At 43.0% G+C, this 14,444-nt stretch overlaps 1 protein-coding gene across 2 annotated transcripts in view; it reads left to right on the top strand.

Annotated features, from left to right (window-relative positions):
- The window catches only part of DDR2 (discoidin domain receptor tyrosine kinase 2), a 151,011-nt gene that overhangs the window by 19,626 nt on the left and 116,941 nt on the right, over nt 1-14,444 (top strand). For both annotated transcript variants that reach the window (XM_081223781.1, XM_081223780.1), the window contains exon 2: nt 2,263-2,403. The gene's annotated coding sequence lies outside the window, so the exon portion shown is untranslated. The remainder of the gene's footprint in view (nt 1-2,262; nt 2,404-14,444) is intronic.

The raw sequence follows: 14,444 nt of genomic DNA, 5'->3' as shown, positions 1-14,444 counted from the left end.
TCATGTGATGATGTGGTTAAAAATTTGAACTTTGGAGTAGGACAAACCTGGTTTTGAGTTCCCACCCTGCCCTTGTTAGCTGTGTTACCTTGGGGAATTTACCTAATGTCTCCAGACCTTAGTTTCCTCATCTGTAAATGGAGGTCATAATATATCTGTCTGTAATTATTGTAAGTGCTGGTTCTACTCCTGGGAATTGTTCAGAAGTAAATCTCTGCTCATCCTCACCTGAGGGGCTCCCCCAAACCTGACGGATTTTCTGTAGATTCTGTGGGCCTAAAAGTGCAAACCACACTGGCCTATATAATTTCAGAGACAGATGGGAAAGTTGAAACAGAAATGCCGGAAATGTTGGTGCCAGTTTTCCTGGCCTAGTGAGGAGGAAAGCAGACCTGTGTCTCTCATTTTGAATCAGACAGATGACAAACATCTCACAAGAGGAAAAAAAAATCTCCATCATCGTCTCTTGTCCCAGTCTCTTATAGCTCCAGACTTCCAAAAAGACTAGATTATTGGGGTTCCCTGAAAAGCCAGCTCAGTCCAGGACAAAAGATCAGTCTCACACATTATTTCTGCTCATACAACAATAAAGGGAGAGGGCTAGCAGTTACTGAGCACTGAGCACGTACTATGTGGCAGACACATTTAATAGAGAATTACAATTATTCTTCTTTATAGCTATGTGAGATAGTTATCATTATCTCCACTTTACAAGTAAGTAGAAGCTAAGTAACTCCCAAGATTATACAACTAGTGAATCTCAGAGTGAGGAAATGAACACAGGTAGTCTGCATACATTTTAGCATTTGAAGCCTGCAATGTAATTAGACCAAGTTAGCCATATGAGGTGAGGGTTTCCTTTAGGTGACAGGTTTTCTATGTCAGGGAGATTGTGATCTAACAGGCTTAACCTTTGTGACCTTAGTACCACAGGGAAATAATTTTCAGAAATACTGTTTGGGAAGCCTTGGACCCTGATCCTGCTTTCTTCCCCCATGATGATGTGGCACTGATGATAGTATGTTTCAAAAGAGGTTGATGTTTATAAACATTCCGGTACAAACAGGGACAGAGATATTAGTACAAGTTTTTCTGGTCCACTGGGGTAAGCCCCAAGTATAAAAGGACAGTAGTATTGCCAAAGTTGGGATATTTTCTCAAATTTTGAAGACTTCAGCTGCATGCCTTGTTAGGGAACTAGAAGTCAGAGGAAGGCTGTACTAATATATGTGACATCCATTCTTACTCCATGGGGCCACTTTATTTGCATTAAGTTCTAAATCCTTCACTGAAGAAATTGGCAACTTATGGTAGTCGTTCAGCAGCCCACCTGGACCCTGTGGCACTATGTAGAGTTATATATCATTGTATCAATTGAGTGGAATACTATAGATCTGTGAAAAGGAATGATGTAACTACATATGCTAAAATGCAACTGCCCCAACATGTATAACAGAAAACTCAAGGTGAAATATATGGGATGCTAATACTTGATTTTTTTTAATTAAAAAAATCCTGTCCATCCATATATTTTTACATATGTTTAGGATAGTTCTAGAAGACTACTCAGGTAACTGATAACTAGCTGCATCTGAGGAAGGGTACTGATAGTCTGAGGTGGAAGTGTGACTTCTTTTGACCGTATGGAGCACTGGTTCCTGTGTGCTTGGGGGATCCCTACGAGTTCTTGAGATCCTTTCAGGGGGTCCACAGGATAAAAACTATTTTCATAATAACACTAGGATGTTTTTGCTTTTTTCACTCTCATTCTCCCACAAGTGTATGGTGGAATTTTCCAGAGGTTAAATGACTTGGGCTATTATTGTGCTATTATTGTGCTATTGTGCTATTATTGCAACAAATTGAATCCAGAAGCAGATAGAATCTGTTTGATTAAGCCAGATATCAAAGAGATTTTTAAAAATGTAAAACAATGTCACTCTTCTCACTAAATGTTTTATGAAAATTTTTTATTAAAAATTCTTATTTGTGTTAACATGGAATTATTATTTTAATGAATTAATAAATTAAAAATTCAGTTTTTAATTCTCAGTTTTTAATTTCTAAATTGATAAATATCAATAGCATAACCCCCATAAACAAAAACTCTTTGAGGATTTTTCAAATTCCTTCAGTGCCAGGGGTCCTTGGGAGGCTTCTGTTTGATAGTGGTGGGCAGAAATATCAAACAGGAAAGAAAACGTGAATGAAGAAAAAGTTTGTAATAAAATATTGCTTTCTGTTTTTTCCCCTTCTGTGAAGGGAGATCTACAACTAGTCGGGGGTTCAATGCTCTAGAAAGTGCTGAGACTTGAAGCAAAGCAGCTACAATAATTGAAGCGAAGCAGAGGCCAGCTGTTCCTGAGGATCCTGCCCCTCAGAGGATGTTCTGCACCCATTGATGTAAGTAGGGCAGTCACTGAAGCTGGGTCACCACAGGAGATTGGGGGTGACAGTGTGGCTCCCCTTGAGCCCCTCACTTACCCTGGTAGGTGTCATGGGGAAAGGTGAGCCTCGGGTTCTGTTCCAGAGCTGATATCAAATGAAAAGATCATGGATTTGATTGTACAGGGAACCTGATGTTGAGTGTCTGTTTCCTCTTTGTACTTCATTGATCCAGTTGTAGCCAGCCCAGAGTAGAGGCCCATCCTGGGGTGTCCTGTGTCCCTAGCTCTGAGTGACCCAGGATCTCTAGGCCTTCCCTGTCCCTATAAGACCCACTGGAATCTCTGGAGTTCCTGGATCAATCTGGGCCTCTTCTAATAGAAAATATTTATAAATTTTTAATAAATTGCCCTCTTCCAGCAATAATTTGTGGTGGTTTAGAGAAAATTAATACTTAACAGAACTACTAAAATCAGGGTAAGAGAACCAGAGCCCTGAAATAAGTTTTGGGAGAGTTAAATGTACAAGAAAACCTAGCCCAGGGATGCTTATTGCAGTTAAGTGTACTACTTAGCTCCGGGACCCAAGGCAGAAAGAGAAGCATGATACACTGCAGAGCTTTCATGAGGAAACCAAAAGCATTTGCACAGGTCTAGGTGGTCTGCTGTAGGTGAATTTTGGTCTGAATGGGACTTCTCAGTTCATTCTTTAGGAGACTCAAATCCCATCAACAAAACTAGAACTGTAGTAATTTCATGTGTCTGAGACCTTCTCAGTCTGGAGCTTATTGAAGGCAGAAACCATATCTCCTTCATGCCTGCATCCCTAGCATATAGCATAGGGTCTGGCATGTGGAAGATGCTCATTGAGGACTCAGTGCCTTGATTTAGACTTACATTGCTCACAGCTTCTGTAATACTTGTTAAATGAATGTGCAATTGAGTAAATAATGTGGACCATCTTTGGGATGAAGGATGAGGACGGGAGGGTAAAGTAGTATTTCCTCACATTCCCCAGGAGATTTCTTCTCCCTATCAAATGCTCCTGGGATTATATACTCCTTTCTGTTTATTATCTAGGTCATCCTACCCACCCTCCCTCCACATTACTCCTTAGCTTCCTTGTGGTGATAAAATATCTTGGGTCCCTTTATTCCCATAGATTGCCTTGAAACTAATTTCCTCCCTCCCTCCCTCCCTCCCTCCCTCCCTCCCTTCCTTCCTTCCTTCCTTCCTTCCTTCCAATAGACTCTTGATACTGGAGAGCTAAGCAGTCTTAACTTGAATCTTCATGGTGTACATTTCAGAATGAATAATCCATAGCTACACTTAACCACTAACCAGAGGTTACTGTGGGTTACTGCAGAGTTTCTCTATTCCATTTGACTCCTCAAACGTTATTTATCTGTGACTCATTCTGCTTTACCTTTCAGAAGGGTAAAGTTACCTATCATTGTGGTCTTTCCTTCCCCTGCCACCCAACCTTAAATGACTAGTTCTAGAAATTATTATTATTATTTTTAAGCAGAGGTCTTCTTAGAAGCCCATATGATTTAAATTTATTTATTTATTTATTTATTTATGGCTGTGTTGGGTCTTCGTTTCTGTGCGAGGGCTTTCTCTAGTTGCGGCGAGCAGGAGCCACTCTTCATCGCGGTGCACGGGCCTCTCACTGTCGCGGCCTCTCTTGTTGCAGAGCACAGGCTCCAGATGTGCAGGCTCAGTAGTTGTGGCTCGTGGGCTCTAGAGCACAGGCTCAGTAGTTGTGGCTCACGGGCCCTGTTGCTCCGTGGCATGTGGGATCCTCCCAGACCAGGGCCCGAACTCGCGTCCCCTGCATTGGCAGGCAGACTCTCAACCACTGCGCCACCAGGGAAGCCCTAGAAATTATTATTTCAATATCCAAGGCGCGTGCTATAAATAGCCTTGGCTTGAGAAGCCTAATCTGGGTGCCTTCCCCACCCTTACCATCATAGTATTATGACTAGAATTATCTCAAGTACTTTGGCTCCCCCAGGAAGGAGTCCTGGTTTCTTTTGGTCTCTTCTGGTCACCAATGTAGGCTTCCTCCTTTTCTGAGAATGATGAGACTAAGTATTTCAGCCTGTTTAGAGACTTAATAAGTTTCAGCTTCCTGTGTCTCTTATTAATAGGAAAAGCAAGTAATTTAGCATTTAAACCAGAACACTTGTGAGGGAAAGGGGACGTTATTAACAGAAACTCTGGAACATGAGGCTTCGTCTGTATGTATGCTCACCGACTTTTCAAAGATCTTGCATCTCTAATGAAGGCTGAGTGCAGAAGGTTAACAAGAGCCTTTGGGGACAGACTCCCTGAATTCTATTCAGTTGTCTGTTTTGGGCCCAGGGGACTCTGACATACACTTCAGAGCGCTCAGTGTTTCTAATAAGCCAGTGGAGAGCCTGTCCCCTGGTGGATGACACAGCTCCTGGGGGAGAGCGGCAGGGTTGCCGCAGAACTGGTGGCCCGTGTTCATGAGACCCAGCGGTGCAGGCCCGTCCTCCTCAGCCCTTTCCTCCCCTCCTCCGCTGCCTCTTCTACCTCCTTCTCTGCTCGCTTCTCCTCCTTTTGTTTTTGACCCTCATTCTCTTGCTCTGCCACCCACCTCCTTCCGGTTTGTGCCCCCCACCCCCATCCTTATCTGTCTTCCCTCTTCTTTTCTCTTTTGTCTCCCTCTCTTTCACTATTTTCTGCTCTCCGTTTGTCACTCACACTTCCTTCCTTTCCCTCTGTCTCCCAAAATGGCTCTTTCAACACTGCTGGAGGGCAGCTGAGAAGAACACTGCTGCCAACGTTACTTTCTCCTTTAAAGGAAAATCTTGTATTTCCAACTGTTTTCCCTTTGCAAGTGGTCTGTTTCTCACGAGCCACTCTGATGGAAGGTTCTGGTTTCATGCGTCCTGGGGGACATGTGTGCTAGGGCATGAAGACAGCATGGGGGGGTGTTGGAGGGGGGAGGCCATGGGGGTGGGGGGAAGTTGGGGCCGTGACAGGAGAAAACCTGGGAGGCGTCTGCTTGTCACAGAATGGATTACAGTTGAGACAAATGAGACGCTGTGATCGTGATGCTGCATAAAACCGAACGTCTGAGATTTTGGAGTTTGGGCTGTGCCAGGATCATTTTAGAGAAGGCAAGGTCTGGGTCAGCATCTAACTAATCAGGGAGCCACAGGTATGGTGGGTGTGCCACCGCAGGACATGGGGGGAGCCCAATAGAAATGGAGGAAGCAAACGCGGCACAGGGAACTGGGGGTTAGATGTGCCAGAGGTTGATTTGGACGTTTCTGGATGAACAGGGCCCCGAAAATGTTCTGAAAAGCAGAAACTGAGAACGGACCATGGTGGTCTGAAAAAGAACCGATGGGCTAGACAACATGCTCTATTTTTGTTGTTGTTCATGGTTATCCAAGGACTTTGCATAGTATTTTTACTTACTAACATAATAACGCTGTATACAGAGCACCTGTGATGTGTAAGGGACTCTGGAAGTGACCTGAAGGGATTCGAATATAAACGAGAGAGAACCCAGCCTGAGTTGCTCATGGCTAATAGGAGAGGGAAGGAGCACAAAAGAGAAGTATGCTCCAGGGAGGTAAGGATGTGTCAAGAGGGTGATGAAAGGTTGAAGGAAGGAGAGAGCACTTGTGGCTGGGCTGGTCAGAGAACAAATGCCTTGACTATGGAGGGCGTGGAGTTTGGGCCAAACCTTGGAGGCCAGACAGGGATTTGATACTCAGAAAGGTGTGGGTCAGTCATTCTTGGCAGAGCGGACCTAGGCAACAAAGATGCAGAGTGACCAGTAAACAAGGATCGGATTGGGCACGTGGGTGGGAAGGAGGAAATAGCAATCTCCTGGGAGCAGAGTGTTGGGGTCGAGGAGGGGTGGAAGATAAAGCTGGAAAGGAGGGAGGCTGCCAGCCTGGGGAGAGCTCTGCCTGCTGGCTGGGCTGAGACATCCGGATGCCATCCTCGGAATTGAGCATCTGTGTGGTACATGCTCTAGGAGGGGGGATGACATTGCTTTGGGAGATGCTCGTTTCCCATGCCCCTCTTGCTGAGTGTGGGTGCATTTCTGAACCAGATTTAAGGTGTCATAATAATAAGCCTTCGGGGGAAGTATCTGGAGGCCTAAAAATACATATGCATGAAACACTTTGAGCCTGTTTTCTAAAATCTCAGTCTCTTGTTTTTGCTTTGATCTTTGTAGCTTTTAAGAGTAGATTTAAGGGTCAGCCACAAACTGTATTGCCCTCAGAGTTTACCTAAGTCTGGTAGAATCTTATTTCCATTGTTTTAATATTCAATGCCTTATAATTTCTCCTATTACATCAGCTCTTTTATTCAGAGATTGTGGGCTGAAGGAATCGTGTTGCGCTCCTGGCTGGAAATGTTCACTGAATTTCCTCCTGACCCTGAATCTACTCAAAATTCCTGCTTCCTGGCTTACAGAGCCCCTGGTTCCTCCCTTTATGATGGATGGGAGGGATTGAGGGTCTTCCTGCTAGACATTCATAGCACATGTCAGGGTTTTTCACTGATGTCGTATTGTCTTACAAGAGACATTCATACAACCTCTTGTATTGATTACTTTTTTATTTATATGAGGTCCCCCCCTCAAAAGATTGTGAGACCCTCTTAGTCAAGGTCTCAGTCTCTGTCAGATATTTTTGCTTTGGCATAACATTTAGCATAGTCTTATGCATACATTATTCTGTTTGGAGGTAGAGAAACTGGGTGGGTAGTAGTGGGCTGCTGGTACCCACCAGTTCCCATGTTCTAACCCGGTATTGGGTTTTGTAGAGAATCATCAAAATAGATCTTTGCTAATTAAACATCATCCACTGACAGCATCAGTATCACCTGGGAGCTTGTTGAAACTACAGAACCTCAGGCCTCAGGATCTATCAATATAATTTGATTAGTATTTGAGACACATTGGTTTCCAGATGTACTGTATACAAATCACCTGGAGATCATGTTAAATGTAGGTTCTGATTTTTTTTAGGGATAATTTAGGTAATGGTAGAACAAGTAGGCCGGTTTTTGTAAATAAAATTTTATTAGAACCCAGCTATGCTCATTTATTTACATACTGTCTGTGAATTCTTTTGTGCTACATCAACTGAGTTGAATAGTTGCAACAGAATTCTTATGGCCCACAAAGCCTAAAATATTTGCTATCTGGGCCTTTACAGAAACAAGTTTGCTGACCCCCCCACCCCCAGCATATGAGATGAACCCTGTTTCCTTAAAGGAAAGGACAGTAGCTGTGATCTTTTGCCCCAGTGGCAAAATTTGCAGGCCCATTTTAATCCATCGTGGAGTAGCTGAATCATTAAGTCTTAATTCCCAAGCAGGCAGTGAAGGCTCTTGAGCCCCAAACTGATCCAAATAATGGTGCCAAAGAGTCTGTGACTTTCCAAGGTCCATTTCATATCTCCCTTCTTAAAGAAATGACTGTGATTTTATTGATATGACTCTCCTCCACAAACTGATTCCATTAATTGTTCAAAATAAGTTAGACTTCCCTCAAGAACTGGAAAGAGCCAAGAGGAAATTCTGAGTAGAAATGTTTGGGACCAAGGAATAAAGACAGCCTTGTATGGGTTTGGTAGAATCTGCCTTTTAACTACTGAACCAGTAGCCTTAGCCCAACCCACCCGTAGGCTGCTCACTGGGCAGCCAGACTCAGACGGCGTGGGCTTGGAGTCCTTCTTTTAATTCCCTGGGAGAATCCTACCACCTGTCTCTTATTTGGGGTTTTTGAATTGTGCGATGATGGCACACACAAGCTCCAAGCTTGCTGCATGTGTATGCCAAGCACACGAAGACAGAAGGCAGAGGTTTGGGCCGAGAAGCAGGAAGTACTGAAGGGGGGTTGCTGGCAGGGAGACATCTGCTCCACAAACACAGTGGAACAGGAGGTTGTGGGAGGAGACGGGCAGCCCCATGTAAACACTTGAGGATGTGGGCACATTGCTCTGATCTTCATGTCTTGGAGATCCTGGCTCTCCTCCTTCCAGAACCAAATTTCAGAGGAGGTAGGCGTAGGAGAATTAGGATCCATTTTCCTTACACAGAGTTATCTGGAGCCAGAGGGGTTTAGTGTGGGAATCTTTGCTGTAGCACTAGGAACTCTGGTCTTACTTAGTTTATTTTCCCTCTGTCTGCAAAGCCCAGGACACTAAAAAAGGTTTTTTGAGGCAGTGGAGTAGACAAAAGTGGTGAGTCCTCTCCTCAATTCTAGAATCTATCAACCAATTCTGAGAGATTGTAGGAGTGAATTCGGGCCCCATATGTTGAGAACCATCTGCCTTGTTGCCAGGGAGCCCTCCTGGAATTCCCTAAGGTGCATTAGCTGATTAGCTCCTCTGGTCAGAATGTGGGAGTTTTAAAGCCAAAGTTACTGTCTGGGCTGACATTTCAGCCATTCTCTCCACTGGAGGAAGCAAGATGTATTCATTCATTCATCCATTTCTTCTGTTACTCAAGTATATCCATTGAAAACCTACCATGTCACAGGATGGTGGGAAAAACATGAATTGGAGAGTCAGACAAACCTGAGTTCAAATTCTAGTTTCCCCATCTGTGAGCCAATGACTCAGTCAAGTTGTAGTTTAGTTGACATGTTTCTTCCTTCCTCACCTAATTTCCCTGAATCTCCCTGAATCTGTGGGTTGGGCTGGATGATGTCTTCTCTCTACATTTGGTGCAACTTCTGCCTAATCTGTCCTCACACCATATTACGTCAAAATTATTCGTTTAGGTATCTGTCTCTCTCCCCAGATTGTAAAGTCACTGATGGCAGAGATCTTTGTGAATACTTATTCACCCTTAATTTCTGACACACATTAGAATTTAAACATATGTCTGTAGCACAGAAAGGAACTGGCTATGTGACATAACTTCCCTAAAGCATGGTTTTCTCATCTGTAAAATGAAGATGATAAGAACATACCTCGTGATTTTGTTGTGAGGGTTAAATCACAACAAGATACTGTGTGAAGAGTTTGGAATGTTTGAAAGAGTGTTCTGTAAATATAAAGTGTCTGCAGTATTGTGGTTGTTCTAATGTCTGGATTGATTGGGATTTGGTAGAAGACCAGTCCAAGAGAATCATGAGGATACATGGGGATATCCTAGTCCATTTTTCCTAAACTAGATGATTGAATGGGGGAGGACCTGGAGACTTAGGTTTCTGAGGCATGGTTTGGGTGTATGAGTTGACACTGGACAGGGGACACCCTCCTGCAAACTCGATGTCTCCTCCACTAGATTATCTGCTTATGCAAGGGGGGAATGCCTTATTTATTTCTGTACCCTTCTGTGTTCCTAAGCTCTCACTACTAGGAAAGTGATTAAGTAGATAGCTGGATTTAAAAAAATATATATTTGTTTGGCTGCACTGGGTCTTAGTTGCGGCACACGGGATCTTCGTCACAGCACGTGGGATCTAGTTCCCTGACCAGGGATGGAACCCCGGGCCCCCTGTATTGGGAGCGTGGAGTCTTAGCCACTGCACCACCAGGGAAGTCCTAGATAACTGGATTTTGATGGGCACTACAAGGCCAAAATCTCCTGACCCCCATATCTCCCTATATTCCTGGCTTGTATCTGTCTTGTCTTGAGAACTTGGATAGTGGGACCATTCTATAGAAAACGTAGATTGCGGGAGAAGAGAGTAAGTTCCGTTTGAAACAAGTTGAGTGTGAGAGCCAGACGTCAAATATGCAGGGCTGGAGAACTGGAAGTCGGTGGGAGGTGGAGCCTTGTTATTTAACTTTTCACGTGTCCGTTTCAGCTCCCAGAACCAGACATAGAGCTCACTGTATAGCTCCCATGGTGCTTAGTGCTCACTCATTAACAAGCACGTGCTAAACATTTATTGATCCACCGCAAACTGTTGGGCCCTGTTTCCCATGTAGGTAACAAAGAACTGCTGCAGATGTTGGAGCAGAGTTGTAACATGATATGACTTCTGCTCCAGGAAGACCAGACCTTGCTGCGGTATATGAGAAAGTTTGGAAGGGGAAGGAAGGAGGTGGAGGTGGGGAGCCCAGCAAGAGAGCAGGTGGGCAGTGAGGGAGTCTGAAGCAGAGGTCTGCCAGGAGGGATGGAGAGGAGGGGGTCTGACTATACGAGAGGCTGGTGACTCATCTCTCTCCCTACCATTAGCCCTAGAGAAGTCTCCCTGCTCTGGGAGGAGCAATGACAAGCCTCGAGTGGCTTTGGAACGAAAACCAACGACTGCATCCAAGGGAAGATAATGAGAAACACACAGGCCATGAAGATCAGGAAAGCACCACTAATCTTTTCTTTTCTTTTTTTTTTTTTTTGCAAAACTTTACTTCCTGAAGCCCTGGGCAAGTGTGCAGAAGCCTCTGTGTGTGAACTTGGCCTCTTTACTAAGATATACAAGTTGGAGTCTCCCTTGATAAATCACAGAACTGATCATATCCAAGAATCTGAGAGGCTGGGAGAGGAGAGGGGTGAGGTAGGTTGTGAGGAAGGGAAGAGGGATATAGCCCTAATCAGAAGACAGGAGAAAGCAGCAATACGAAAAATGCCCAAGGGTGAGTAGACATTAAATTTCATGTAAAAACCCCCTGCTGCCCTCTGCCCTGCCCCCGCAGTCTAATTTTATGGAGATTGTTCTTTTCTTCAAATATGATGTATTTTTGTAATTAGAGAAGAGCCATTAAAAAGGAGAAACTGCTTTCATTCAGTTAAAAACTCTAGCAATTCTATATATATAAAAAGACCCCCAGAATTATAAATCAATTCAACAAGATGAATGAATGAGCTTAAAAATATGTCCATGCTATTTGATGTAGGAATTTAACTTTTATGACTCTGTTCTGAGAAAACATCCTGAAAGGGACAAAACTTATACACAAAGATGAAGCATTAGATACAAAAAAGAAATAATGTAAGTGGCCAGCATTGAGGATATGGTTAAGTATATAGGTTTTAAGCTTTTGAAATGATAGTTTTGAGGATTTTAGACACCACAGGAAGGTATTTATGGTTTTATATTAAGTAAAATTAAAAGTCACAAAGTTATATAAAGGTATGGGATCAGTTATGTAAAAAATGCACAGGAAAAAAACCTCTAAAGGAAATATACCAAAAGATTAACCATGATTGATTTTAGATGAGGAGATTATAGGATCATTTTTGGTTCTTCATACAACTGAAATTTCATAAATAAGCATGCATTACTTTTATATCAGAAAAAGACAGAAAAGAAGGTATGTAATTTTTTAAAAAGGAAGATATTATAAAAGAGTATTTGTTCTTTTCAGAGAGAATATATGAAAAATCTAGGTACCTTCTTTCCTTCCCTGGGATTCTGAGATTCTTTTTATTCTCAGGAAGATCTTTCCTTGCTCCTAGTTGAATTATCCTCACATGTCAGTCTGTTTCTGAGGATGAAAAATAGCGAGTTTAGAATCTGAGCTCTGCTCCAGTATATGTGGTAGTTCTGTGTTACCTTCATGGGAAAAAAGGTGTAAACACATTGATATGGTATTTAAGGCCTTTCAGAACAACACCCCACCCAATCTTTCCAACTTCATTTCCCATCAGTTTCCGACATGTATTTTAATTAATTGATTAATTATTTTTATTGAATTATAATTGATCTACAACATTATGTTAGTTCCAGGTTTACAACATAGTGATTTGATATTTCTATTCATTACAAAATGATCACTATGATAAGTCTAGTTACCATCTGTCACCATACAAAGATATTACAATATTTTTAACCATATTCCCCATGCTGTACATTTCATCCCCATGATTCATTTATTCCTACCTGTATTTTCTGCTCAAACCAAAACCCCTCTCAGACTTGCTGTTTCTTGCCTGTGTCCCCAACTTCCCATTTCTGAACCTTTACTTCAGGTTCCTGGGGACATGTTCACAGAACACGTATTAAACAGTCAAGCAGACCAGGGGCCTCTTTCAACATGACCAGGATGACACTGCTGTGTGGTCTTTACAAGCCATTGCACCTCTCTGGACCTTAGATGGCACACCTCTGACATGAGGGAGGGTGATAGATGGTTGCCAAGGTTCCTTGCAGCTCTAGAGCTTGGCGAGCCTTGCTCCCTCATGGTCCTAGGTGTGCTCATTCATCTGCCTGCCCCTTGTCTTGGGTTGTGACTGCTGCCGTATGTGCCCATGGCCCTCCTCTGCACCTGTCAGAGTCTATACTTCCTAGCTCAAGTGCCTTGTCCTTCATGACGTGTCCCCAGCAGTTCCAATTAACAATGACTTTGTGTACCAGTCCTTTGGCCACTCACATGTACTGTCTCTTATGAAAACCATGTTGCATGCCAAGGATATAAAAGATACTATCATTTGAAAAATATTCAACTCCATGGGGGAAGAAAGACAAATTAAGTGAACTTTGAGATGAAGGTGCACACTTCTCTAAATCCTTTGTTTATGGTCCAATAGGGCCCAATCTGTGATTCCCATATATATAGGGAGAGAGACTTATTTGCAATATTTAGACTATTTACAACATTTCTGAAAATCCTAAGAAAAATCACCCATGAGCCCACAGTAAGTCTGTGTTTCTTTATTTCAACTCAGAGGAATTTTTTCCTTTTTCACCAGCATATAAATGTGAACTTCACAGGAGCCATCGGAGAGTAATTCCCTGCTTCTATCAACCATTTGTTTAACCTTCAGTTCATGTATCATTTCTTCCACAACCAGAGCCTTCCACTCCCTTCAAATTTCTACAGAAACATTGCTCCCCTCCTTTCTCTCCACTCACCATATGTTCACATGGGACAAAAATAAGAGGTTGGTTGAGAAAACTGAAGATAGGCCCAGATGTCGAAGGCATCTTTGCCATGTTCCAGCACAAAAGGGCACTTTAGAAGGAGCAGGTCAGAGTCATCTTCTGACTCAACTTCACAAGAGTAGCCGGGGCAGATGGACAGTTCCCCACTGTTTACTCTCTCTCTGCCCATGAAGCGTTCCTTTTCCTTCCGTTTCTTATAAACAACAAAAGAGACCGTGAACTGCTGAAGGGCAAAAATTTTGCCTTGTTCATCTTTGCAGCTTTTTCTGTGGTGCTAAACACAGGGTAGGCATTAGTAAGTGTTATTAGAATGAATGAATGAACAAATGAAGGACAGACAGACTCTGATGGTGACAGGAGCAGTGTGAACTATGGAAAGAGTACAGGGTTGTAGTCAGAGTGGTGGATGGGTCATTGCTCTGACTTACTGGTTATGTAACCTTGGGCAAGCTCCTTCATCACTCTGAGGTTAGTTCCCCCAGCTGTTGAAAAAGTGTGAGGTGTGTGTGTCTGTGGGGGGGGTTGTGATGGAAAATGTGTACCTTAAGGAGAGGATATGCAAAGTCATGTGGCACATGGTTGCAGCTGAAGAGCAGGCACTTATGTAGCACTGTTTTTCCGTAAATATTTTTAAATTAAAAAACCTGAAAATCACTCAGGAAACACAACCCATAATCCCATCATTTAAGAATGATGTGAAATGAGAAGTAAAATTTCCCTTCTCAGCCATCTCTTTTAATTCCCCAGAGATAACTACTTCCCTTAACATTTAAGGTCTGATGCTCATCCTTCCTGATATTTTTGCAAAGTTGCATAGGCATATCTATATGCACACATACCCACATTTTCAGCACGGAACTATTCATATCTATTTGCCTATTAATTATCATCTATCTATCTATCTATCTATCTTTTACCTACCTATCATTTGTCATCTCTAAGCTGATTATTTTTTGAATGATAGCAGAATTATTCATTGTTTGAATATACCATAATGTACCACCATTGCCACAGTTGCACTGTTTTGTGATTACAAACAATGCTGCAATGAACTTCCTTATACATATACATTTTTTTTTTTTTTTTTTGCGGTACACGGGCCTCTCACTGCTGTGGCCTCTCCCGATGCGGAGCACAGACTCCGGACGCGCAGGCTCAGCGGCCATGGCTCACAGGCCCAGCTGCTCCGTGGCACGTGGGATCTTCCCGGACCGGGG

The sequence above is a fragment of the Mesoplodon bidens genome (assembly GCF_964165515.1).
Source record: "Mesoplodon bidens genome assembly, chromosome: 2".
Classification (NCBI taxonomy): Eukaryota; Metazoa; Chordata; class Mammalia; order Artiodactyla; family Ziphiidae; genus Mesoplodon; species Mesoplodon bidens.
The sequence above is the reverse complement of the archived record's forward strand: the minus strand, read 5'-3'. Positions and strand labels throughout refer to the sequence as shown.